A 25,414-nucleotide genomic window follows, 5' to 3' on the forward strand; every position below is an offset into this window, starting at 1 on the left:
AATGGCAAACCATTTCAGTATCTTTGCAAAGCAACAACAAAAAAAAGACAAAAAAACAAACCCCAACAACAACAACAACAACAAACCAAATGGGGTCAGAAAGAGTAGGATGTGACTGAAATGACTGAACATGGGTCAACTGTTCCAATGCCTAAAGGGTGTAAGGCTCCAACAATGAATAGGCCTTAGTAAGCTGCTTTCGTACTTATTTTCTAGGCTAAAGGGATTTTATTTTTAGGGTTGGCAGGGACTTTAAAAGTACTCGAGTACTTATCAACATGACAAAAATGATGATTAGTGAGGTAAAGAGCCAAGAATTACCTCCAGTCAAAGCAAGTCAAAAAACATTTATTAAGTGCCTACTATGTGCCAGAAGCTATACTAAGCACTGGGGATACAAAGAAAAGGGGGGGAGGGAATGCAAATAAATGTACAAGCAAGGTACATGCAGGATGAATTGGAGATAATCACAGAGAGAAGGCAGGAGCATTAAAGGGGATAAGAAGTGATTCATTTAGAAGATGATGTTTTAGTTGGGACTTCAAGAAAGCCAGGGCAACGGAGGCAGAGAAGAGATTAAGAGAGATCCAGGTACAGGGGACAGCCAGTCTTGCTTGAAGAACAGCAAGGATGCCATTAACACTGGATTTGAGAGTATGTGGAGGGGAATAAATTGTAAGAAGATTGGAATGTTAGGAGGTGGCCAAGTTGTGAATGGCTTTAAAAGCCAGAGGATTTTACATTTGATTTTGGAGGTAATGGGCAGCTACTGGAGTTTGCTGAATTGGGTGAAGGATGATGTAGTCCTTCTTCTCACACCAAATCTTGTTCTCATTCTATTTCATGGCATAATTTTGGTCACTCATTCATTTATTCTTTCATTTTAATCTAGCAAGCATTTATCAGTTTTCTACTATACATAATATATACTATACTACATATTATATATGCCCAGTGATAGGTACTTTGGTAGTGAAAGAAAGAAAGAAAGAAAGAAAGAAAGAAAGAAAGAAAGAAAGAAAGAAAGAAAGAAAGAAACAAACAAAAACAAACAAACAAACAAACAAACAAAGAAAACCTAATCTCAAGGAATTTATAATCTACTGGAGATGGGAGGAAGGGAAAGTATAAGGAATGTCAGGCACAGATAAATATGGCACAAATAGGAATTCAAACAAATTAAGACGCATACAAATCTTTAATGACTAAGTGAGTGAAAGATCTATACCAAAAGAGGATTCTGGGTGTGTAGGGAAAGACAAGGGAATAATACCCAGAAAAACTATTTCCATTTACAAAAGAATTGAAAGATGATCATCACCTTTTGCCATTATAATAAAAGAAAGGAGATTCTTAGAATCTCAGATTAGAAGGAACCTTGGAGGTCACTCAGTCCAATTCTCACTAATATAGCAATCATTTCCATCATCAGTCAGTCAATAAACAACAGGAAAGATAAGTGGTCACATGGCATAAGGACCTCCAGGGAGGAGAAGCCCGCTGCTCTTCCAGGGAAGTTCATCCCCATTTTAGGTAGCTCTCTAATCCATGCGAAGTTTTTCCTATGTCGGTCCTAAATACACCTCTTCGCAACTTCTGTTTATTACTTCTATCCAAGTAGAACAAGTGAAATACATCTTCCGGGTAATAGCTCATCAGACATTTGAAGACAGATATCCTGTTCCCCTAAAAGCCTTTTCTTCCCTAGAGGGCACATGTTCAGTTCTTTTAGATGGTTCTCTAGGGCATGGATGTAGGTTTCAGAGTCAGAAAAAAAGCATAGGTCTCCTGATTCCAAATCTACTGCTGTCCATTAACTCTCTGGGACATAAGAAAGGAGGTGGCACCTGGACCAATCTTTGAAGTAAGGGGGTAGGTAGGATGTAAAAAACAAAACTATAAAAACACAAAATTATCCTGAGGGACCTAAAAAAGTCAAATCCAGCACTTTCCTATCCCTAATATACTCACAGGCGATGTGGTAGAGTGGAAAGACTCCCGAACTTATAATCAGGACAGCTTGTATTCAGATCTCTGCTGTAAGAGGGCCTTGGGCAAGTCACATCATCCCTGAACTTCAGTTGCCTCATCTGGAAAGTGGGCACAATCATCTGTGCAGTGCTAATAAGAGACCGCCTCTGATCCTTTCCTATGTGTACTAGGGCAAGTCACTTAACCTCATTGTCTCAGTTTCCTCCAAGAGGTAAAATGAAAAGGAGTGGTTTAGATGGGCTCTCAGACCCCTTCCAGCTCTAAATCATGACTTTATGTCTTGTACTTTACCTCTATAATCCCTATTCAGCCTAGGGTATGTCCACTTTTCTGACAAGACCAACAGAAACCATTTCTCCCTTTACCCCAAATTAATCCACTTTACTTTAAAATTCCACCTGGGACTGAGCTGTCCAAATAATGAGTGAGTATAGATAAATTCACTTAACTCACTACATTCAGCTGCCCCCTTACAAGCTTTCTATTCCAAATACCTTGCCAGCTGCTATGTTGCTAAGAAATAGTGATAAAATCGACATTACCACTGCATCTGGAAAGGGAATGACAATCAACTGTTCTAGTGCTCCATTCACCATCCTTGTCATTCTAGTACTCCCTTTCCTGGAGACCAGTGATGGTGCACTGGATAGAGCATTGGGCTAGGAGTCAGGAAGACCTAGTTCAAATCCGGTCCCAGATGTTAGGTGTGATCCTAGGCAAGTCACTTAGCCCTCGTTACCTCGGTTTCCTCATCTATAAAATAAGCTGGAGAAGGAAATGGCAAATCACTCCAGTATGTTTGCCAAGAAAATTCCAAATGAGGTCACAAAGAGTGAGACATGACTGAAATAACAGAATAGCAACATTACTAGAAATCACTACCCAATGTGTATCGTCTCCCCCATTACTATGCACCTTCAGGGTGCATATTAGTATGCACTTCATTCTTCTATTTGTACACCCCATTGCTTAGAACTGTGCCTTTACACCCAGTAGGTGCCTAATAAATAAATAAATACTCCTTCATTCATCCACCGTAAGAACCTACTCCCTCTCTTACAGAATTACTGTAGGAGAAAGAACTTAGTAAAATTTAAAAGCACTACAGAAATGTGAGTTTTCTGGCAGAAGGTACCTTTAGACAAAGCTTCATAGAAGTTAAGTGATAAATACTCATTTTCACACACATTCCTACTGCCCTAGAATGCCATATAATCAATAAATCTATAGTTTGGTCCTAGGGGAGAGCAGCACAAAGTGCCAGGAAGAGAGAGGAGTCATTAAAACCGAGGCCTGAAAAGAGCCCTGTATTTCTGCACAGTGAGTCACCCTGAGCCCTGGGCCACATCATTTAACCTTCCTGCATCCCAGCATGCTTAGCTATATCATGGGGGACACCACTGATTGCTGAGTTTTAAATTTCTACAGTATGAACTCCAGTGCCCCTCCTGGAAATTTTATAGCAAGCAGAGGATAAAAATAAATTGTTGGTTAAGTACTCAACTGCAGTGCATTTTCAACTTATAGCCAAGATACCTTTGTGCCCTGTGGGGAGCATAAAATGCTTAACTAACAGAATTAAACACATTTCAAAGTATGTACCATGCTGCAAGATGCTGTGCTAGACCACGAAAACACAAGAACATAATGGCTTGGACCCTCAAGGAGCTCACATTTGTCACAGAGTTTTGAGAACTGACCGGCCATCTAGGATATATAGTTCAGAGGGCCAAGGATTCCCTCCTAGCCCTGACAGAGATTTGGACTATCATGCTCTTGGAACCCAAAGGAACACTTGGGTCACATTTGGGCATTTTGAAAGAAGAATACGCAGTCTTCTATGGGGGGAAAAATTGAGAGAAACCAGGACTGCAGCCCTTAGTTTCTTCTGAACTGACTCTGTAAGAGCCCTAATGTTCCTCAGCTGAATGTTACAGAATGTATTTGTGCCTCTCTAGTTTTCTCTTTGTGCTATCCTTGGTTTGGGCTAGATTGGTCTCTATTCTCTGCTCCTCTTAATTATTTAAGTAGAATGGTTTTATCCATGGTCCTTGATTGTCTATTTAAGATTATCCAGAGGCTTCAAACCTTGACTCTGTGCCTTCTTATGCAGTATCTGTACTCCACACATGAGAGGAGTCCGTAAGTCTAGAAGGGGTTGAGTCTTCCCAAAACAATTGCCCCTTGTGGTTTTGCACTCATGTACCATGCTCAACCAGATTTCAAAAAGGTGACAGATATGCCAAGATGGAATGTCCTTCTTTCAAAGCTCCCAGGATGGGCTCTAGGAGAGAACTCTTGGCCTTCTGAATTGCAAATCTCAGAATGTCAACAAGTTCTTAAATTCCTATTATACGTTTTATTTGGTGGGGGGTTGGGGTGGGGAAAGTAATAATTTGTAAATAGATAAGTGGAGGACCAAACTCTTCCCAATGCCTTCTTCCTTTATCAAAGGCAGAAACTGGACTTTGTCTCATTCAACTCTGCATCTGCTTCTCTGCCTAGGTTCAACTCCATGAAGTAGGAAGCCCTTGTACTGGATATCCCCTGCTCTCCCCCCATTAGATTATGCAGGCAGGGACTATCTTTCTTCTAATTAATTGTATCCCTAGAACTTAGCACAGTGCCTGGCATGTAGTAGGAGCTTAATAAATGTTTATTGGATTGGATCAGATTGGATTGGAAGTAAGTTAAAAGTATGTACAAAATAATTTCAAATACAAGGGACAGCTAATAATGGGAAGGGTCAAGAAAGGAGGGTAGCACTTGAGCTATTCTTTCCAATGAACCTAGTGGTTTTAAGAGGTGGAGGTGAGTTGTTAGAATGTTAAAGGCAAGAGGGAAAGACTGTTCAAATCCGTGGAGTTGGGTTGCCAGTGTCATCCATGGGCAACAGCCAATGGGCCAGTTTGACTACAATAAAGAATTCATGGGGGCAGCTAGGTGATAGGATAGAGCATTGGCCCTAGATTCAGGAGGACCTGAGTTCAAATCCAATCTCAGACACATAACACTTACTAGCTGTGTGACCCTGGGCAAGTCACTTAACCCCATTGCCTAACCAAAAACAAACAAAAAAACTATTAAAAAAAAGAATTCATGAAAAGAAGTATGATGAAATAAGACTGGAAATGCTATTTTGAGGAGGGCTTTAAATTGTAGGCAGGGCTAAGTACAATTTAATTGTTTTAGTAAGACAGATTACTGGCTAGAATTATTTTCATTTTTCAGAAGGTAGAACTGAAAAGTAGGGAAATCACTTGATTCACTTTCGGTTACATGGAATAGGGCTTGTAGTTTAGATACAACTAGGGATATACCTGGGCCAGTCAATTGTTCAATTTTCAATGTGAACTTTTATTTCTCCAAAATTGAGAAACACTACAAACCATGGGTTGATTTCTTTGTTTGGCTCATTGTTTAGACTTAAGAAAATAATGGACAAAATGTTAATGTGTGTCCTGTGCATATCTTATTTTATTTTCCTCTGGAGAACTGGTTGTTAAACATTTACCAGCACATTCCTGTACATAACTGTCTAAAACATCCAACCATATACAACTGAACTTGCCAATTTAATTGTCACATATGCTCTATCAACTAGATTTTAGCTTCTGAGCTCAGGTCTCAATGTTAAATTCATCCCTGCAACCCCACAGAGATCACGACAGTGATTGTACATAAAAGGTATTAGATAAATATTTGCAGTTCTCATGTAGTTTCAAAGCAGTGAACTTAAGAGTTAGGTGGCCTGGGTTGGAATCCTAGCCCTTACTACTTACTGTGTATGACTGTAAATAAGTCACTTATCTTTTCTAAGTCTCAATTTCCTCTCCGTAAAATGACTTCTCATCTTAGTTTCCTTATCTATAAAATGAGGGATTTGGACTAGATATTTCCTAAAGTCCTATCAGTTCTAAGTTGATAATCCTTTGAAATTCCTGCATTGTGATTTTTTTATCTACACACAAATTTCATCCCTCCACTTTAAAGAAAATGTCAGTTGCTCCAAATTATCTTTTTCTTTTTTTTTTTTTTCTGTGAGGCAATTGGGGTTGTGACTTGCCCAGGTTTGTACAGCCAGTAATGTCGAGTGTCTAAGGCCAGATTTGAACTCGGGTCCTCCTGACTCAAGGGTTGGTGCTCTATTCACTGCACCACCTAGATACCCCTCAAATTATATTTTCAACGTTCTCCTTGAGAAGACAGCGGGACAGAGGTTGGTTCTGGAGTCTAAGGAGGCCCTGGGTTCAAGGATGGCTTTTGATGCTCATTTGAGTTCAAATCCAGCTTTAGACCCTTGATAGCTTGGCCACCCTGGGCAAGTCACTTAATCCTGTTTGCCTCAGTTCCTCACCTACAAAATGAGCTGGAGAAATAAATGGCAAACCACTCCAGTGTCTCTACCAAGAAAACCCTAAATGAGGTCATGGAAAGTCAGACATGACTGAAAAACAATGAAAACTTTGTTGCTTAACAGTGTGACCTTGGCTAAGTTACTTAGCCTTCCCGGGCCCCATTTTCCTTATCTGTAAGATGGAGAGTTGCAAAAAGTCACCAAAAAATACATAGTTTTTGACCCAGGAATATAACTATTAGGCATGTACCTCCAGGACGTCAAGGAGAGCAGAAAAGGGCCTATATGCACAGAGATATTTATAGTAGTACATATTGTTGCATCAAAGAACTGGAAACAAACAAGTGCCCATCAATGGTAAATAGTTGAACAAACAATGGAGGATGAATGTAATGGAATTTAAAGCACCATAAGAAAAAACCACTCTGAAAATCAGAGAATATGGGAAAAACAAAACAAAACAAACTTGTAGGGGCTGCTACAGAGTGAAATGAGGAGAACAATTTATGTAATGACCATAATAATAAGTAAGATGAGGGAAAACAAATTTGAAAGACCTCAGAACTTTAAGAAGAGCTGTGACCAGACCAATAATGACTGTAAAAAGCTGAGGATGGAAGGAACCTCCCATCTCTTTCCTGAGAAGTGATGAACTTGAGGTGGAAAAGCAGACATTCATTCTCAGATGCGGCCAATATGTTCATTTGTTTTGCTTGACTATACTTCTTTGTTACAAGGCAAGGCTTCTACTTGGAGTGGCAGAGGAGACAGGTTAGTAGGGGGGAGGGTGGTAGTTAATGTTTTAAAAAATCTAACTGGGGGATCTCCTTAAAAAAGGATGCATAACACATTTTTAAGTTTAATCACTTTCTTAAGTCTAGAAAATTAATAAAACAATAAATCAATCCCCAATGTGCAGATTTCCCAGTAGTAGATGCTCACCCTGAAAATTTAGCAATTGGCTAGTCCAAGCTGGCACCAATATACACTTGCTCTTGTGGAAACTGCATAAGGCTAAAACACCACACCCAACACACATACACACATAATTATCCAGCTAAGACTTCCCTGTCTTGCACTTGCACACAAATACAAGGGACTGCAGGTAAGTGCATTTCTTTTTAAATGGACAGGGGAAAAAAAAAGCATAGAAGGGGACAAAACTAGAGCCATTTTGTTATTACCTTGCATACATATACATACATACACACATATTTCCTTTTTAAAAATTATATAACAGAAGTTCACAATTTTTTTGTACAATCCTCTTCTCCATTTTTCTTTGCAACTTGAAATATTTGTGTTTGCAGGTGATTAAGTTCAAAATTTTTTAAAAGTTGCAAGAAAAACACAAAGCAAATAAAATCCTCTAAGGTCCCTTCCCCTCTGAATATCCAATCAGATGATCCTGTGAACTCTGGAATCTTTTCCAAACGTAAGATATGCCCCAAGCTTTAGTTTAATCAACTTGTCCACCTTTGTTCCTAATATTTCTCCGATTTGGAATGCTCTATGGGCTCCTCTCTGCCTCGACTTTCTTCAAGAGGCAGTTAAAACCACTACTTCTCCATGAAGCCTTAATATCCTAAAATTTCCCCTTACAAAAATCACAGGATCATAGAATTTCAGAGCTAAAGGGCCTTTAGAAGTCCTGTAGTCCAAGGTCCTTATTTCAGGGCTGTGGATGCTGTAGTCCAGAGAGGCGATGGGGCTTACCCACGGTCACAGAAGGAGCATCTAAGTCTGGATTCAAAACTGGGGCTGCTTACCCTAATGTTCAGGGCTCTTTCTGCCACGCTCCACTCCTTGCTTCTCTCTTTCCCTTCTCCGGTCCCCAATCCCGTAAAGCGTGTATTACTTGATTTGCTACTTGCCCATGCACTTCCTTGTCTTGTTTTTCAAATGTTTCCATGCTTGTCACTCTCATCGCTCCAATTAGCTACAAACTCCTTAGGGGCAGGGACCTTGGCAGATCCATGTACAATTAACCAGTCTTTAAACTCCCTTTTCAATCTGAGTTGCTAAGATTGGGGATTTGGGGTCAGAATAGAAAGTGCAATTGACTGGTTACCAGGAGAGACCTGAGTTCAAATGCTGCCTCTGGCATCATTTGTGTGATTGTGGGCAAATCATTTCATTTCCTCAAGTGTAAATTTCCTTATCTATAAAATGAGGACAATAATAAACTACTTGTACCACTTCCCACTGCTCCTAAAAAGGTGTACAACAATCAAGTGAGATAAAATATATAAAGTTCTTTATAAACATTAAAGCACTACAACAACATCTGTCTGGAATTCACACTAAATCTTTTGTTTTTCTTGTTTATCCCCCCACAGGGCTTAGCACAGAGCTGTGTACCCGAGAAGCTTAATGAATACTGATTCAACTTTCAGGTATACTAATTCCAGAAGCTAAGTGGCTTAATGGATAGAGCACAGGTTTTGGAGTCAGGAAGACCCAAGTTCAAATGTTACCTCAGACACTTACTAGCTGTGTGACCCTGGCAAGTCATTTAACCATGTTTGCCTCAGTTTCCTCATCTATAAAGTGAGTCGGAGAAGGAAGTGGCAAAACACTCCAGGATCTCTGCCAAGAAAACCCCAAAAGGGGTCATGATGAGTTGTATTGAACAACAGGTGAGAAGTTAAATGACCACTTTCCCAGGGCCACACAGCAGGTTTATATAGGGTAAAACTTGGACCTAGGCCTTCCTGGCTCCAAAGTTTCCTTTCCATCAACTATTTCTTTTTCTTAATCTCTATCTCTGCCTGAGCAGTGCATTTGACTTCACATGATCTGAAAAGCAGAAAATGGAAACTCCAAAAATCTCTGACTGAAATCCTGGTAAATACTGTATCACAAGCTCTTCAAGTATTCTTTGCTTCTCAGATTTGTTAGAAACACTAAGTTATATAGGAAAACTAATAGCAATTACTTGCACAAAGTTAACTCTGGCAAAGGTTACTGCTTTGTCAATGATTGGAAAAGCTTAAAGGGGTGGAAGTGAGGGAATGGGAACTGGCAGATCCTGCCTGACTGGGAACCAAGAGATTAGTGCGTTGGTGTTGAGAGGCCAGACTGGAAGGAGAGAGAGGGTGGTGGTGTAGTTTAAAACAAATTGGATTTGGACTTAAAAGTACTGAAATTGAATTTGAATTCTGTTACTTACAGTTAGTGTTACTTTGAGCCAGTCACTTCCTACCTCAGGGACTCAGCTTCCTCATCTTTTAAATGACAGGATTAGGCTAAGGGTTGTACTTGAGGACCTAGAAGGCCACATATGGCCTTAAGGCCACAGATTCCCCATCCCTGGACTAAATGAACTCCAAAGCCTCTTTCAGCTATAATATTCTACATTCTACCATTAAGGCCCTTTTCAGCTCTAACATTTCGATGTAGGGTTCATTTCTAACCCATACATTCTATGTTGTAAGGTTCTACCTCTGACAGTCAATGTTCCAAGGTCACTTTCAGTCTTGAACATTCTATGATCTAACATTTCTTCTAGCTCTAACATTCTATTGTCTAAGGCCCCTTTCAGCTCTTACATTCTATGTTCTAAAATCTTTTGGGGGCCAATATTTAATGTTTTCCTGAACATTCTCTGTTTTCAGATCCCTTCCAATCTAACATTCTATGGTTCTATGAAGGTTCTCTGGAGGTTTCTTGATATGGTTAGCTAATAACACATGGGGAATGAGCAGAGAAACAACTGTGAAATTAGTTCAGGTGGAGAAAAAAACAGCGTGGAAGCTGACTAATTGATTATAGCTATTACAGCAGCTGATTACAATGTCTATACCTAAAAACACAGGGCCCACACTTGGCTGCCCCTTTGTCTTTGCAAAGATGAGCTAAAAATCAATGAGGATGATATGATGTAACATGACTGAGGCCACCAACAGTTAGACTTGCTGTTTGGTAGGAATTATGCTGAGCCTCCAAGAAATTCAGTTGCTGCTGCTACCCATGTCCTTTAAGAAGTAGCTCTTACTACATGTTTTCTATTACTAGTGGGAGGATGGTGAATCTGAAAACATCTGTTTCTGTGTCTTGCTGGCTTATAAATTTGATAAATAATGATGCTGTGCTGCCTATACAAATAATATTGCAAAGTGTGGGCTATACACACTTAGATCTTTTTCCAACGGTTGGGATAGACCTCCACTTACTCTCTAATCCTTTTATGACCATTGACACACCCTTGTGATACAGATAGGTGAGATAAAGAGAACAGTCTGTGGTATTGGAGCACAATTATTCGGCCAATATGGAGACTCAGTTAACCAACCAGGCTAACCTCTACCTACTGGCTCTGTGACCTTGGCAAATCATAACCTCATTGGACTTCAGTTTCCCGATTTATAAAACAAGAGAGTTATTTAAGATGATTTTAAAAGTCCCTTCTAGCTATAAAAAGGAAGGAAGGAAGGCAGAAAGAAAAGGAAGGAAAGAGGGAAAAAGGAAGGAAAAGAAGAAAGGAAAGGAGGGAAGAAAAGAAGGAAGGAAGGAAGGAAAAGAGAACATTTGAGTTAGAAGGCAACTTAGAGACCATCTAGTTCATGCCTTTCATTTGAAAAGAAGGAAGGAAGGAAGGAAAAGAGAACATTTGAGTTAGAAGGCAACTTAGAGACCATCTAGTTCATGCCTTTCATTTTACAGATGAGGCAACAAAGAGCAAAGAAAGAGATGTGTAATTGTCACAAGGTCATGAAGCTAGTTTGCAACAGAATGAAACACAGATTTCCTGACTTCCAGGCCAGTACATTCTTCTCAATCAGGTCCTTCTCTTCCCACATACTCTCAAAGCAGGACACAGTGTTTGGAGATCCAGCAGAACTCCAGGCTAAACCCGCTGACTATTAACAGTTGAGTTTGCTTGGGACCCTCTCCTTGGTGTTTCCTTTTGAGTGCCTTTAAGTGGTAAACTTCAAAAATGTCAATGAATATCAATGGGGATTATAGGTTTTCTAGAAGAAATTCCAGTTTCTTCTAGGGAAAGCTAGCTAAGTTCTATGTTCAGGCTTAATGAGATGAGAGATCTTTAAAGGAGTCAAAACAAATCTTTATAAACTGTCCAAAAAAGAGTCACCAAATCACAAGCATATGACTAAGAGTTTGAAGACTTTGGCTGTGCCACCAATCCTGGGCTCAGTTTCACCTTCTAGAAAGAGAAAGGAGGCAATATAAGCATTTATATAGCGCAGAGGCAAAGAGAGGTTAAATAATTTGCCCAGGGCCAAACAGCTGGTAAGTATCTGAGGCTGGATTTGAACTCAGGTCTTCTGGACTCCAGGCCTAGTATTCTATTCACCTTGTCACTTAGCAGGGTTTTAGCCTAGGTAATCTTTTAAGAATCCCTTCTAGGTCAAATATTTGATTCCAATAAGGATTACTCTGTGGGTAACTAACAATCTTAGCAAAAGGACAGGTGCACAGCAAAAGAGAATAGCCTTCCAAGAACTTTAAAAAAAAAAATCTGAGTGTTTGACTCTCTCCCTTAGTATGGGGATGGCCTGAAAAGTATGCAACTCTCTAATTAGAAAGGTTACTGGCATGAGAAATATTCCTCATACCCGTTAGTCCCATAATTGCTAAAATTTCACCACTAGAAGGCCTTTTCTTTTTAAATGCAAATGCTTACTAAGGGTGGAGGAAGAGAGTGAGGCTAATACATTAGGATGGCATAAGTCATTATCAGCTTAGTATGAATTAATTTATAGAATTTTTCTTTAGCTAGCTGAAAATAAGGCTCAGGGAATATGAAATATGATGTAATAAAGTCAGGTAATTTGGGGGGAGGGTACATTGCCAGGCCCTGGACCCTAGAAGTCTTGTGCTCTGGGGAGGTTGGGGCAGGGAGGCTGATAGAGTAGAAGCAGGATTGAAAGGTAAGAATATTTCTTCCCCACAACTCTGAAATATAAGGGGTAGTAGTTAAAATAATAGCTCACATTCATATAATACATTGTACATTTTTTCAAAGCCCTGATTCAATCCATTTTATAGATATTAATGACAACTGACATTTTCATAATGCCTGAAAGTTTTCAAAGCACTTTGCATACATTATCTTCTTTCTGCCTCAGAACAATCCTATGAGCTAAGAACATTGCCATTATACCCCCATTTTGCAGAAGAGGAAACTAAGGTAAAATAAAGTGTAGTGGCCTGTCCATACTTGTCAGTGTCACAGGTGGAATTTGAACCCAGGTTTTCCTCTACTCCAGAGGGAAACTAAAGTATAGAGTGGTTAACTGCTCCTGTTACACCACTGACGGGGTGCTTGGGTGCTTATGTTTGGGTGCTTGCACTTGGACCCCAATTTCTCCCTAGCCTCAGAAACACTGTCCCTGACAGTTTCTCACTAGCCCAAGGACACTGTGCTTAGCAATTACTCATGAGTAGGCCCCAGCAAGACCCTTATCTCTTTCCCTAGTGCAGTTACAAACAGCACCTGAATGAATTATTAGTTTGAACTGGCTTTGTACTGGGTCATAAAGACATTCGTACCCACTGGACTATCTATACTGCCGCCCTACCTCATTATCTATGTCCTGGGCTCCTCATTAACTGTATTCTAGACTTAAGACATATGTACACTCCCTACATGTATCTTGTCAAACAAGACATTGATTGGTGGCAGACTGGACAACTCTCAGTTACCCTGAACTCTAGTTAACTTAGTGATGTAGCAGGCCTAAAACCACACCTCCATGTGGCCCCCCTTGTGGGCTTTTCCTAGTGAACTCTGGGTAAAATGCCTGAGCAGTAGGTACAAGAAGTGCATGTTCTTGTAAGAATTGACCACTCCTTAATCCCACCATGAATCACCTAGTTAGCATATTTGGCACATGTTTTACTGTATTTTATCCTATATAAACTTTAACTGTACCACTCTAAGATTGCAGGATCCTTAAGAATCCTTGCCTGCTGAAAAGCATAATAATAAACTTTTCCTCTGGCTGGAAGATCTGAGTTGAATTCATTCAGACAGGGCCTGGTGCCGCGATCTTGGGGTGTCTCCCAGGAGCACCCCAAAGTCCTAGACCTCTTCACCATTAGTAAGTAATTAAGCTAGGACTTGCCCACAACCCATCCAAGTATTCATCCCCCTTCCAATCTTTGCCTGTTTCACAGTTTTGCACAAGTCAATCTTCCCAAATGATCCTATAAGGAGGTTATTAATTCTCTGCCTTTCAGAAACTCTTCTTTCTGTTTTCCTCCAGGCCCCCAAGATAATCTAATTCAGGCTGTTGATTATTTTTAATTTATTCTGTATATATCTTGTTTGTACTTAGTTGTTTTTATGTTGTCTCCCTCATTAGATGGTGAGTTCCTTGAGAATAATGACTCTTTTATCGGGTTTTTTTTGGCATTCTCAATAACTAACATATAGTAAGCATTTAATAAAGGCTTATTGACTATTTACTTACCTCAGTGTTGTAGCCAAGGGTAGGTATGAAATGCAAACCATTCCCCCTGAGGACAGGGTGGGCAGAGACTTAGGTTTTCTGTGTGTTTGTGTGCTGTGCAGAGATCTGCCTAGCAATTACTCAACTCAATTATCAGATTCAGTCCCCATCCCAGAACGCAGAGACACCCAGTTAAGGTTCTTCCTCAGAAATAACAGGGAGGAGGTAACATTTCCTGAACTGCCCACCCCCGCCCCTGCCCCCATTACCACCTCTTTAAAGGGTATAATATAAAAGGACTTCATGCAAATGGTTTTGTACTTTAAGCCAGCAATTAGAGTAGAGAAAATAAATTTCTTTTGAGAAATAAAATCACAACAGCATCTAAGAGGACACATTTAGCTTTATGAGATGTTCATAAAGTTCAGAATTCATCTCTCATTAGAATCAAAAAAATTCCAATGGCTCCCAATTTCTTCTAAGATCAAACACAAAATCCTCTGTTGGCATTTAAAGCTCTTCACAACCTGGCCCCTTTCTACCTTTTCTATCTTACATTCTGCTTCCCCTCCATAAACTCTATTGTTCAGTCATATTGCCCTACACACTGTTTCTTGCACACAACATTCTCATCTCCCATCTCCACACCTTGGCACTGGCTGTACTCCAGTGCCTATAATACTCTCCCTTCCTACTTCATCTCCCAAATTCCTTTGCTTTCTTTAAACCCCACCTTAAGGGCCACCTCCTTCAGGAGACCTTTTGGTCCTACTAGTTGCTAGTGAAGCTTATATTAATGCTAATTATGCTAATTTGCCATCTTTGTTGATTAGGGAAGGAACAATTGACCATTTAGTTAATATATACAAAAATGTGATATATAAGATAGAGGGCTTATAAATGTATATATACATATATACATTTATTTTGTTTGTTCTGATTTATATATGTTGTTTTCCCATTAGAATGTAAGCTCCTTGAGGGCAGAGACTACTTTTGTGGGGGGTTTTGTGTCACTTGTGCTTAGCACAATGACTGACACACAGTAAGTGCCTAATAAATGCTTACTTATTCATTGGGAGAAAGCAATATCAAATCATGAAGACAGGAAAAACAATCAGATATCTTATATCTGGTCACTAGCAAAAGATAATTGTTCCAATTATTCCAAATATCTCATTTTGACCTGAAATAATCACTGTTCTGTAATCTATATGTAATTGTGACCTTAGGATCAAAGAATTTAAGGTGTAGCAGGGACTCCATTTACAGAACAAAAAACTAAGGGCCAGATAATTCAAGTACTTGCCCAAGTTAAGAGAGTTAATTTATATCAGAGAAAGGTCTGGAACTTAAGTTCCTGAGCTCTCAGTCCAAGCCTGACCTCTAGACCATGCTGTCTGATTTGACTGTATTTACTTTTTGTAGTATGCCATTTATTAAGGTGAGATACTCATAACCTGATCTGAAATCAATTGTTTGATCAGTGGATGCTTCTGGAATTTTTTTAAATTCTTCAACAATTGTTTTAGCTCTCCTATTCAGTTCAATAAATTCAACTCTGTTAAAATTTATTAAACACCTATTGAGGGCAAAGGACTATATCATGTCTCTGGGATTGGGATGGAGAGGAGGAACAGGGAAAGATGCCGAGTTTAGGGTTTAGGTGATATCATCAAATATTTCATTTGTTTCCATTAATTCTAGCAACTTCTTAGCTTGTCCTTCCTAATCTGTCTTGACTGCAGTAACGTTTATGCTAGATAAGTATAAAATTGTGTCACTAGCAAGGAATATTTGAAACATGTTCTTGACTTAGTGAATGTTTGTTTCCTTCTGTGCCATCTGGTAAGACAATGTCCCTGTTCTTTTCTTTTTTGTTGTTGTTAGGCAATGGGCTTAAGTGACTTGCCCAGGGTCACACAGCTAGTAAGTGTTATGTGTCTGAGGCTGTATTTGAACTCAGCTACTCCTGAATACAGGGCTGGTGCTCTATCCACTGCACCACTAAGCTGCCCCAATGTCCCTGTTTTTAAGGAGCTTACAGTCTAGTTAGAAGAATAAGACCCGTGCACAGGAAATACAACAAACAAATACGTGAAAAAGACTTAGCAGTTGTATGACATTGTTACTGAGCTGCCCAAGTGAGTCACAGTGATCATTGCTACTGAGAGTTAAGTAGCCATTTAACAGAACTGTCTCACCCAAGATACAGTATCAAAACAATAAGAGAGAAAGTGAAAATCAGATCAAGAATTCCTATATGTAAATGAACTGGTAAAAGAAGACAGAGGCACAGTAAATGAGCCATTCTTTCTCCTCAATCTACTTTCCCGATGGTGAAAGCAACAGGGTGGGTGGGGAAAGGCCACAGGCTGGAAGGAACAAATCCAGGCACAAGCAGCAAATGGCAGGTGACAGTTTCTCTTAAAGGAGAAAAGAAGTGGACAGCTGCTCTTACAGGAATCTGTTGTCCCTCTTGCACTCTTGTTTACATATGGGTTATTTCCCCAGATGAGATTTGAAGACAGAGTCTGAGAAAAGCAGCACATTCTCACCAGGGCTCCTAAACCAATTTCAGAGGTTTTCAGCACAGCAGACAGCTGCTTCCCAAATTCAGCTCTGCTCCCCTCCTCCAGGTCAAGCTCAGCCCTGTGTTTATAAACCCCACCCTAACCACATTTACTTCTTCGGTTTTTGAGAGGCAGCCAATTTCTCTACAGAATCCCAAAGGTGGGGCCACCTTACCCAACTTGTTGCTGAGCCAGTCTCATCAAGGATGCTTTGAAATAAAAGGCCCAATTTAAGAACGTAGGATTGTTACTTTCATTTCATTGTGGAAATATAACATTTTCTGCAAAGCAGGGTAAATCATTCTGTAAAGGTGAACCTTTTGGGACTGGCCTTTTCTTGAATCTCTCTAGTTTGGGGTGGGGGCCACAAACAGTGGAAAGATCACTAAATTTGGAGTCAATAATCCCTGTTTCAAAGTTAGTTCATTGAATAGAGACCTTGACCCAGAGTCAGGAAGACATGAGTTCAAATCCAACCAGAGACACTTACTAGATGTGTGGCCTTAAGTAACTCACTTAACTTCTGTCTGTCTCAGTTTCCTTAACTGTAAAATGGGGATAATAACAGCACTCATGTTCTAGGGTTGTTGTAAGAATCAAATAAAATTATATTTATAAAGTGCTCAGCATAGTTCTGGCACATAGAAGGTACTTAATAAATGTTTGTTATTGTTATTATTACTAAGTCCTTGATTAAGGACCTCAACTTCATTCAGAGAGACTGGATTAGTTGATATATAAGGCTTTTTCCAACTCTATTAATATGGTCAGCATCATTCACTTACTTAAAAAAAAAACATTTTAAATGATTACTGTGTGTATTTGATAACGTTTAAGTTGCCTCAAGCTTGGTTTCTGTAAAAGTTAATCTTGTTTGAGAACATTCAGTCCTCTCATTCTTGGTCATGTTCTGTGAGAAATAAGGTAATCTGAGGCACAAAAAATAAATAGTCAAATAAGTAAATAAACAAATGCTATGTGTAAAAAATGCTAGTCCCTGGGAGAGATACACAATTTAGAAATGCCCTCATGGATCATGCAGTCAAATGCGGGCATAAGGCACAAACAGACAATCGTAATATATGATATCACATGAAAAAAGCATCAGAGGCATAGGGACTAGACCTAATACTAATTAATACTAATTTCATTATTATAGAGTTAGGATACTTCTTTTACTAGTGCAGGTCAGCAGTTTCTCTCTAACTTATAGTCTTAGAGAGAACCCTAAGAAAGTAAGTGACTTGGCCTTCCTTAAAACTTGGAAATGGTTTGGTTCCTTGTGTAACTTTTCTTTAAAATTACCTTTCTCTGATATCTTGAAAAACAGCTGTATGATTTTTATTTCCCTTAAAATTGCTTTAAGATCTTTAGAAATATGATTATTAACATGCTGGTGTGTGTGTGTGTGTGTGTGTGTGTGTGTGTGTGTGTGTGTGTGTGTGTAAGCTAAGCTAAGTTGCATGCCCAGGATCACACAGCAAATATGTTATCAGAAACCTGAGTCCAACCCAGTTCTTCCTGTCTTCAAGACTGGCTCTGAATTCACTATATTGTGATGCCTCTTAGAGATGTGCAGAAAAAATGGAATGCAATGTGAAGTCTGAGGGGGATGGTTATTACCAGTGGAGGAAAAATGCAAAAGGGGAGAAAGTTTTATAGGAGAGTTAGAATGCATAGGAATTCTTCTGGTAAAGAGGCATTTCAAGTATACAGAAGAGTATGAGCTAAGACACGCAGGCAGCAAAGAGTTCCTTGAAGGGAATGATGTGACTGAAGAGCAGACAGATATCACTAGAGGGTCCTGAACGCCAAGCAGCAGGATTTACTAGGTAGGCATCAAGGCTTCACTGATGATTTATGAGAAGAGGAGTGGTATGATTTCAAATCAATGTTTAGGAAAAATTAGGTCACTAGTATAATGAAGGTCAGATAGGAGCAAGAGACAGAAGAGGTGGGAAAACCTCTTGGGAGGTTTTTTAATTCATACTATAAGGAGATGGCAATGAGGGTCTAAATGGCCCATCAGTGGGAAATATGTAGTTGTCACAAATATGTGAGTATTTGCATTTGGGGTGTAGAAAATACCAAGAAGGATCATCTCCTCCCCTCAGCTCCTTAGACTCTCTCTATTTCTTGGAGACTCAGATGAAATACTACCTTCTGTGGAAGGCTTTTCCTCATCCCTTCTAGCCTTCCCCTTGAAGTTTTTCTTACATCTACTTTGTATGTCTCTCTTATGTACCTACATCTTCATATATTATCTCTCCTTATGGGATGTAGTAGGGTCCTAGAGAACAGGCTTTTTGCTTCTTCTTTGTAATGCCAATGCTTAGCACAATGCCTGGGACATTGTGTTAATAAATGCTCGATAAGCAATTGATCCTATGATCCTGTGACTTATTCTATATGCCACCAGGAAGACATGTTTTAGCAAAATGTTGGAACTTCTTAACAACTAGAAACCCATGTTAAATGGAATGGGCAACCACTGAGACAAAGCATTCTTCTCAGTGGAGGTGTCCATGTGGAGGTTGGATGACCTACTGTTTGATGGACTGAAGAGATCCTTTAGGCATTAGGTAGGGAACTCAATCATATGATGTCAAGCTAGAAAGGAGTATCTCAAACCCTTCCATTTTACAAGTAATGAAACTAAGATCCAGAGAAAGGAAGTGATTTGTACAGAGTCATGTAAATAGTAAGTTGGAATATTAGAATTTGGACCTAGGCAGGGATTTCGAAACTCTAATCAGTAATGACAAAGATTTTATTGATCATCAGTAAAGAATGTGGTAGAGTGCTTTCTGCACTGAGTAGGAGGCTACAAAAACTTTACAACTCAAAGATTTTGTATTTAAATGAGTCTTTGTATCTATGTTCTCCTATTGAGTATTATACTTAATTACATGGAGAGAGGGAGACCAGTTAAAAGACTACAGCAATAGTCCAAGAGAGAGATGGTAAGGTTCTGAGCTAGGGTTGACTGTGTGAACAGAAAAGGAGGCATGTGTGATTTAATCATATGACTTTACTTCCCAACAGACTAGCTGGCAGAGATTTACAGGCATACCTCATTTTATTGTGCTTTGCTTTATTGTTCTTAGCAAATATTTCATTTTTTTACACATTGAAGGTTCTTGACAACCCTGAATTGAGCAAGTCTATCAGCACCATTTTCCCAAAAGCATGTGTTCACACTGTGCCTCTATGTCACATTTTGGTAATTCTCACAATCTTTCAAACTTTTTTACTATATCTGTTATGGTGACCTGAGATCAGTGATCTTTGATGTTATTGTAATTGTTTTGGGGGGGGGGACACAAATCATGCCCACATAAGATGGGGAACTTAATCAATAAATATTGTGTGATGGCCATTCCCAGTCTCTCTCCCTCTCCTCGGGCTTGTCTATTCCTTTAGACACAACAATATTGAAATTAGGCCAGTTAATAACCCTACAATGGCCTCTACATGTTCAAATGAAAGGAAGAGTCAATCCATGTGGCAAACTTCATTGCTATCTTTTTTAAGAAACTGCCACAGTCACCTCAACCTTTAGCAACCACCACCCTGATCAGTCAGCAGCCATCAATATTGAGGCAAGATCCTCCAATAGCAAAAAGATTCAGACTCACTGAAGGCTCAGATGATGGCTAGCATTTTTTAGCGATAAAATTTTTAATTAAAATATTTATACTTTTTAAAAAACATAATAGATTACAATATGGTATAAATATAACTTTTATTTGCACTGGGAAACAAAAAAAAATCACATGACTTGCTTTATTGTGATGTCTGGAACTGAACCTGCACTACCTCTGAGGTGAGCCTGCAAAATGAAATATATAAAGGATTAGGGTTTGAGGGGAGCACAAAGGAGAAGAGTAATTTTTGAGCCTAAATAGCTATGAGGACTCCCATGTTTTCTTGTTGCCAACTCTTCAGTCGGGTGTTGGCAGACCTGAGTTCAGGCATATGCCTCAGTGGGAAGCTCTAAGACAGCCAGAGAGCAAGGTACAGAAAGGCAAATGAAGAGAAAAAATATTACCTGCTTCACATTTGGAATGAAAATAACAATGAGTCAGAGACTTGAGTTTTGGTCTCAACTTTGTCATTAACTATATGACCTTGGACAAGTCCCTTTACATTTCTAGGCCTCAGTTTCCTCACATGTAAAATGAGAGCATTGCCACTATATGATCTTTGAGTATTCTGTTCCTATGAGAATGAAAAAAGGATTTATATTAGAGATAAAATAAGGGATTTTCTTTAGTTTTGAGGCCTGAGAAACCAATAACCTTATTTATCTGGAATTGGGAAAATGTAAAAATATCATGAAATCCTTAATACTTAAACCTTTTCTTTATGGTCAGTAACCAATGCCCCTTTGTCAAATATTTCTTTTTCTTTCTTTCTTTTTTTTTTTGTCAAATATTTCTAGAAAACTTGTTGGGAAAAGGGGGTAAGAGTCAGAGTTGAAAATGTCTTTTACCCATCCCAAATAATATCCCACAAAAGCAATTAACAACTCATGAGATCATAGATTTAGTAATGGAAGGAACCCTTAGGGGTCACTGAGTCCAATCCCCTTATTTTACACATGAGGAAATTGAGGCAGAGGTTAAGTGACTTGTCCTGGCCCACATAGCTAATAAGTTCCAAGGTGGGATTGAGCTCTAGGTATCCCTGATTCTCAATTCAGCACTCTATACACAACACCATGCTGCCTTTAAATGACAAAAAACGATCAATTTCTCTTCATTTTGAATTGCCTATGCTTATGAAGACAGTCTGCAGAAATTCATTACTCACATATCTACTTATTGACAAGTCAAGGGTTACAGAAATTTCATTTATTTGACCTCTTTTGAATATTGGCCATTTTTATATTTCAGCTGCATTGTGGTACTGTTCCCCAGCCTTATCTGCTTCCAGTATATCCAATCCAGTGTTGCGGTCACCATGGAAACCGCCTACTCCCTCTCCCTGTTATTTCATTTATCAATCTGCTAGGGTATACAGGCTTGAAACTCTTACTTGAAAAATATTTAAATCAGAGTCAATCAACTAGGATAGGAAGTAGTCATTTTGCTATAAATGTTTTTTCAGGAAGAAGAAAAAGAATCAAATTATCACTAGCAAAGCAAAACAGAGAGGTTACATTGTCTCAGTCTTTTGTAGATTAAAAATAAAAGGACATACAAAAAAATCATAGAAGACTTGGCAGCTAGAAGAAATGCTGAGCATTGTAAAGTTGGTTATTCACAACATGGTGGGACAAGATGGCCACCCTCCATGAGTCTTAAAGCCATGGTGTCCTGGGGATAAATAGGTCAGCTATATCCACTTATGGTGACCCTAGGAAATGGTTGGGGACAATACAAGCTATTTGTGTGTCATGAGATGAAGATGATAATGAGGATGACAAAGATAATACTAAAAATGCCTAGAGACCTAAGTCTTGGTCCCAACTCTCTCATTAGCTGTATGAGATCTCTAATCTCACTCATGGGTGTTCTGCCCAGTGATAGAAATCACAACCCAAAAGGAACCTATCCTGTGCAACTCTCTTGTATAGCCTTTCATATATTCACCAGAGAAGGTCCACCCAAGGTGTCAGGGGACTTCCTTTCACTCTCTTGATATTGAATGGATAGGAATAAAGGGGCAGCTAGATGGCACAGTTGATAGGGTACCAGGGCTGGAGGCAGGAAGACTCTTCTTCCTGATTTCAAACCTGGCCTCAGATACTTCCTAGCTGTGTGACCCTGGGAAAGCCACCTAATCCCTCGTTGTGTCAATTTCCTCATCTGTAAAATGAGCTGGGGAAGGAAATGGCAAACCACTCTAGTACCTTGCGAAGAAAACCCCAAATGGGGTCACAGGTGAGTTGGAAACAACTGAAACGACTTAGCAACAACAAAAAATGAAGCATGCTGATTGTCCATATTGTACCCAGTAGCAAATAATAATAACAATAATTTGACTAGCCTTATTCCATTATCATATACATTCTCATATATAGGGTTACAATCAACTACCAAAGTGCCTTCCCTTCTAAGGCTACCTTCCATCTACTTTGTATGTAGTCTATAATTATGGATTTATATACAGGCCATCTCCATTAGAATGTAAGTTCATAGGGGTAGGAACTACTTTTACTTTTTTCTTTTCAGCACCAGGGTTTCTGCACAGTGCTTGGCACATACTAAGTGCTTAATAAATGATTGATAGAAGCAGACAGTAAGTAGAAGGACTGGGACTTGAACCCATGTCTCCTGATGCTCAGTCCAGGAATCTCTTTTTTTTTTTTTTTGCTTTGCTCCATGTGCCATGTTATAAACAGAAGGCATTTTATACTACTGTAAGATTGCCTTTATTCTTATTTATTTATTTTTGAGGCAATTGGGGTTAAGTCTGAGTCCAGATTTAAACTCAGGTCCTTCTGACTCCAGGGTGGGTACTCTATCCACTGTACCACCTAGCTACTCTTGTAAGACTGACTTTAGATCAATTCCTTATAAAGCCATTTGGTTCCAAAATATTTCAATAACACATGTGTAGCTGAGGCTGCAAAATTCATCTGCTGAATGACTCAGAGGAAGGTGACTTTGGGTTATATTTATCTGTTCTCAGTATTTAATCAGCTTTGTTTTTTGAAAAAGATTGTCAGCCAGAGTAACATGTGAACATTATTATGAGCACAATTCTACTCCACCCCAAAATTTGACAAGAGAGGAAACTGAGGCTAAGAGAAAGGAAGTGATTTGTCTAGCCAAATAGGTAGAAAGCTGGAGTCTCAGAATTTGGATCTCTAAAGGACATTCTAAAATTCTAGCCATTGTGACAAAGATATTTCTGCTAATCATCTGTTAAGGCTGTGATACACTCTGACATATATAAACTATATGACCATGAGCCTTGTTCTAGTGTTAGCAAGCTATTTTCCATGTTAGTTGGGTACCCCTCTCCCAGAAATAACTTGATGTGTACATATATACATACATACATACACACAGAGAGAGGAAATATTTTACTCATACATGTTTACTTATATGTGCACAATGTTGTCCTTCTCTCTACGTCTTCCTGCCCCCCTCCTCCCAATGTAAACTCCCTGAAGATACACATTTTCATTTTGTCTTGGTATTTTCAGTGCCTAGCAAAGTGTCTGGCTCATAATACTTAATAAATATTTGTTGAATTGAACTGAATAGACTCTCTAAGTCTTTCGACCAACAGTGAAATAGTCAATCTGTATTGGAGGAGGGAATGATCCTGTGTTAGGCTGGCTGAGTTCCAGCTCTGGCAAGTCTTACCAAGCTATAAACCAGAGATTCCCAAACTTATTTGGCCTACCACCCCCTTTTCAAAAAAAAATTACTCAGCACCCCCTGGAAATCTTTAACCCTTTAATGTCTTTTTTTTTTAAAATTTGTGTCATTTGAAAAAAAATATAATTTTTTAAAATGACACATCTTAAATTTAATAATTTATTGCAAATTTGTGGGTCTTTTCTGCATTGAAAATGATGATGAAATAATATAGCATAGTACTGTAACCAAGTCATTACATGCACATATTCCTGCCAGTGCATGCTGGACTTCCCAACAATGCACAACATGCTCACCTGCCAACACCTGCTTGTTAAGACCTCTTAGTGTACTTGACCACTGATCAGTTATAACTTGCATTTTGTGTGTTTATTTGGAAAATAATATAATCACTATATTTTATGTAGTATAGTATATACAGTAAAATCACTTTAACTATGTTACACAACAGATGAAACATACACTTATGTTATCTTTTCTTCTTTCCTTATGTTTCCACTACCCCTTTATTTTTATTCAATACTCTCCAATTGCACCCCCCTCCCCAATTACCAGCCCCCTGGATCATTCTGGCATCCCTCAGGGGGCAGTATTGCCCACTTTGGGAACCACTGTTTGAGCAAAGGCATAGTGCTGGCATGTGTATCTGCTGTCCAAGGACCTGCCTAGCCACTTTTGTAGTCTTGTCAAAGAGCTAGCCACCAGGTGGTGATTTCTTATTCTCTTTTCCTCACTTACCGCCTCCCTCTCCACTCCAATCTGGTTTTTGTTGTTGTTGTTGTCATTGTTTTTTGGTTTTTTGGGTTTCTTTTTTTTGGCAACCAAAGAGATCCAAAGACTATTTATCAAGGGGTTGGGCTGGAAACATGGGTTGCGATATCTACCAGTGGAGGCAGTATCCACACTGATGAAATCTTGAATTTCAGCCATTCAATCATAGCAACAAGAGCAACTAATATTACTGACATTCTTTAAGATTAGAGAATTATCCTTACAATAGGCATGTGAGGTATATGGAATAAATAATATCCCCATTCTAGAGATGAATACACTGAGGTTCACAGAGAATAAATGGATTGTCAAAGGTTACACAGCTAATAAGTACTGGAGTCAAGATTCAAACCCAGATCTCCTAACTCCAGGTCTTGTACTGTTTCCTGTAACATCATGTTGTCTCTTATTAAGGTAGTCAGGATTAGGATATCAAGAAACAGAGACAAAGGCTTACACTAAAGTTCTCCAACTACAGGGTTTATTGAGAAATCTAAAAGCCATAAGGGCAAACTCACTCACACAGTTTAGAGACAGCTAGATGGGACAGTAGATGGAGTACTGAACCTGGAGCCAGGAAGTTTTGAGTTCAAATTTGACCTCAAACATTTAATAGCTATGTGACCCTGGGTAAGTCAATTAATTTCTATTGCCTCAGTTTCCTCATCTGTGAAATTCTTATAATAACTGCCTTTTTAGGTATAGAAGAGCACAACACACACAAAGGTAAACAGAATAATTGCAACTATCTTGAAGGCTTCATGTAAGAATCAAAGGAGATAATATTATAAAATATTTTTGTGAACATTAAGGCACTACACACATGCTAGCTATTATTAACATAATTATTATTTCCATTGCTATCAGCTATTGTACAGGATAGGAAAGGCACAAAAAGAGGTATATATCTTTGATCCGCTTCACTGCCACTATTGGGTCCCAATCTTCTTCTGACCTATGGAAATG

At 39.1% G+C, this 25,414-nt stretch overlaps 1 protein-coding gene across 11 annotated transcripts in view; it reads right to left on the minus strand.

Moving 5' to 3' along the window:
- DLG2 (discs large MAGUK scaffold protein 2) overlaps positions 1 to 25,414 on the minus strand; it is a 1,818,644-nt gene that overhangs the window by 367,001 nt on the left and 1,426,229 nt on the right. The window contains exon 1 of one of the 11 annotated variants that reach the window (XM_020993666.2): positions 8,119 to 8,216. The exons of the other annotated variants lie outside the window; for them this stretch is intronic. The gene's annotated coding sequence lies outside the window, so the exon portion shown is untranslated. Of the gene's footprint in view, positions 1 to 8,118; positions 8,217 to 25,414 lie in introns of those variants that run through there. 11 annotated transcript variants of the gene reach the window in all.

This window comes from Phascolarctos cinereus, unplaced genomic scaffold (genome assembly GCF_003287225.1).
Source record: "Phascolarctos cinereus isolate Bilbo 61053 unplaced genomic scaffold, phaCin_HiC Scaffold_726;HRSCAF=1367, whole genome shotgun sequence".
NCBI classification, from domain to species: Eukaryota; Metazoa; Chordata; class Mammalia; order Diprotodontia; family Phascolarctidae; genus Phascolarctos; species Phascolarctos cinereus.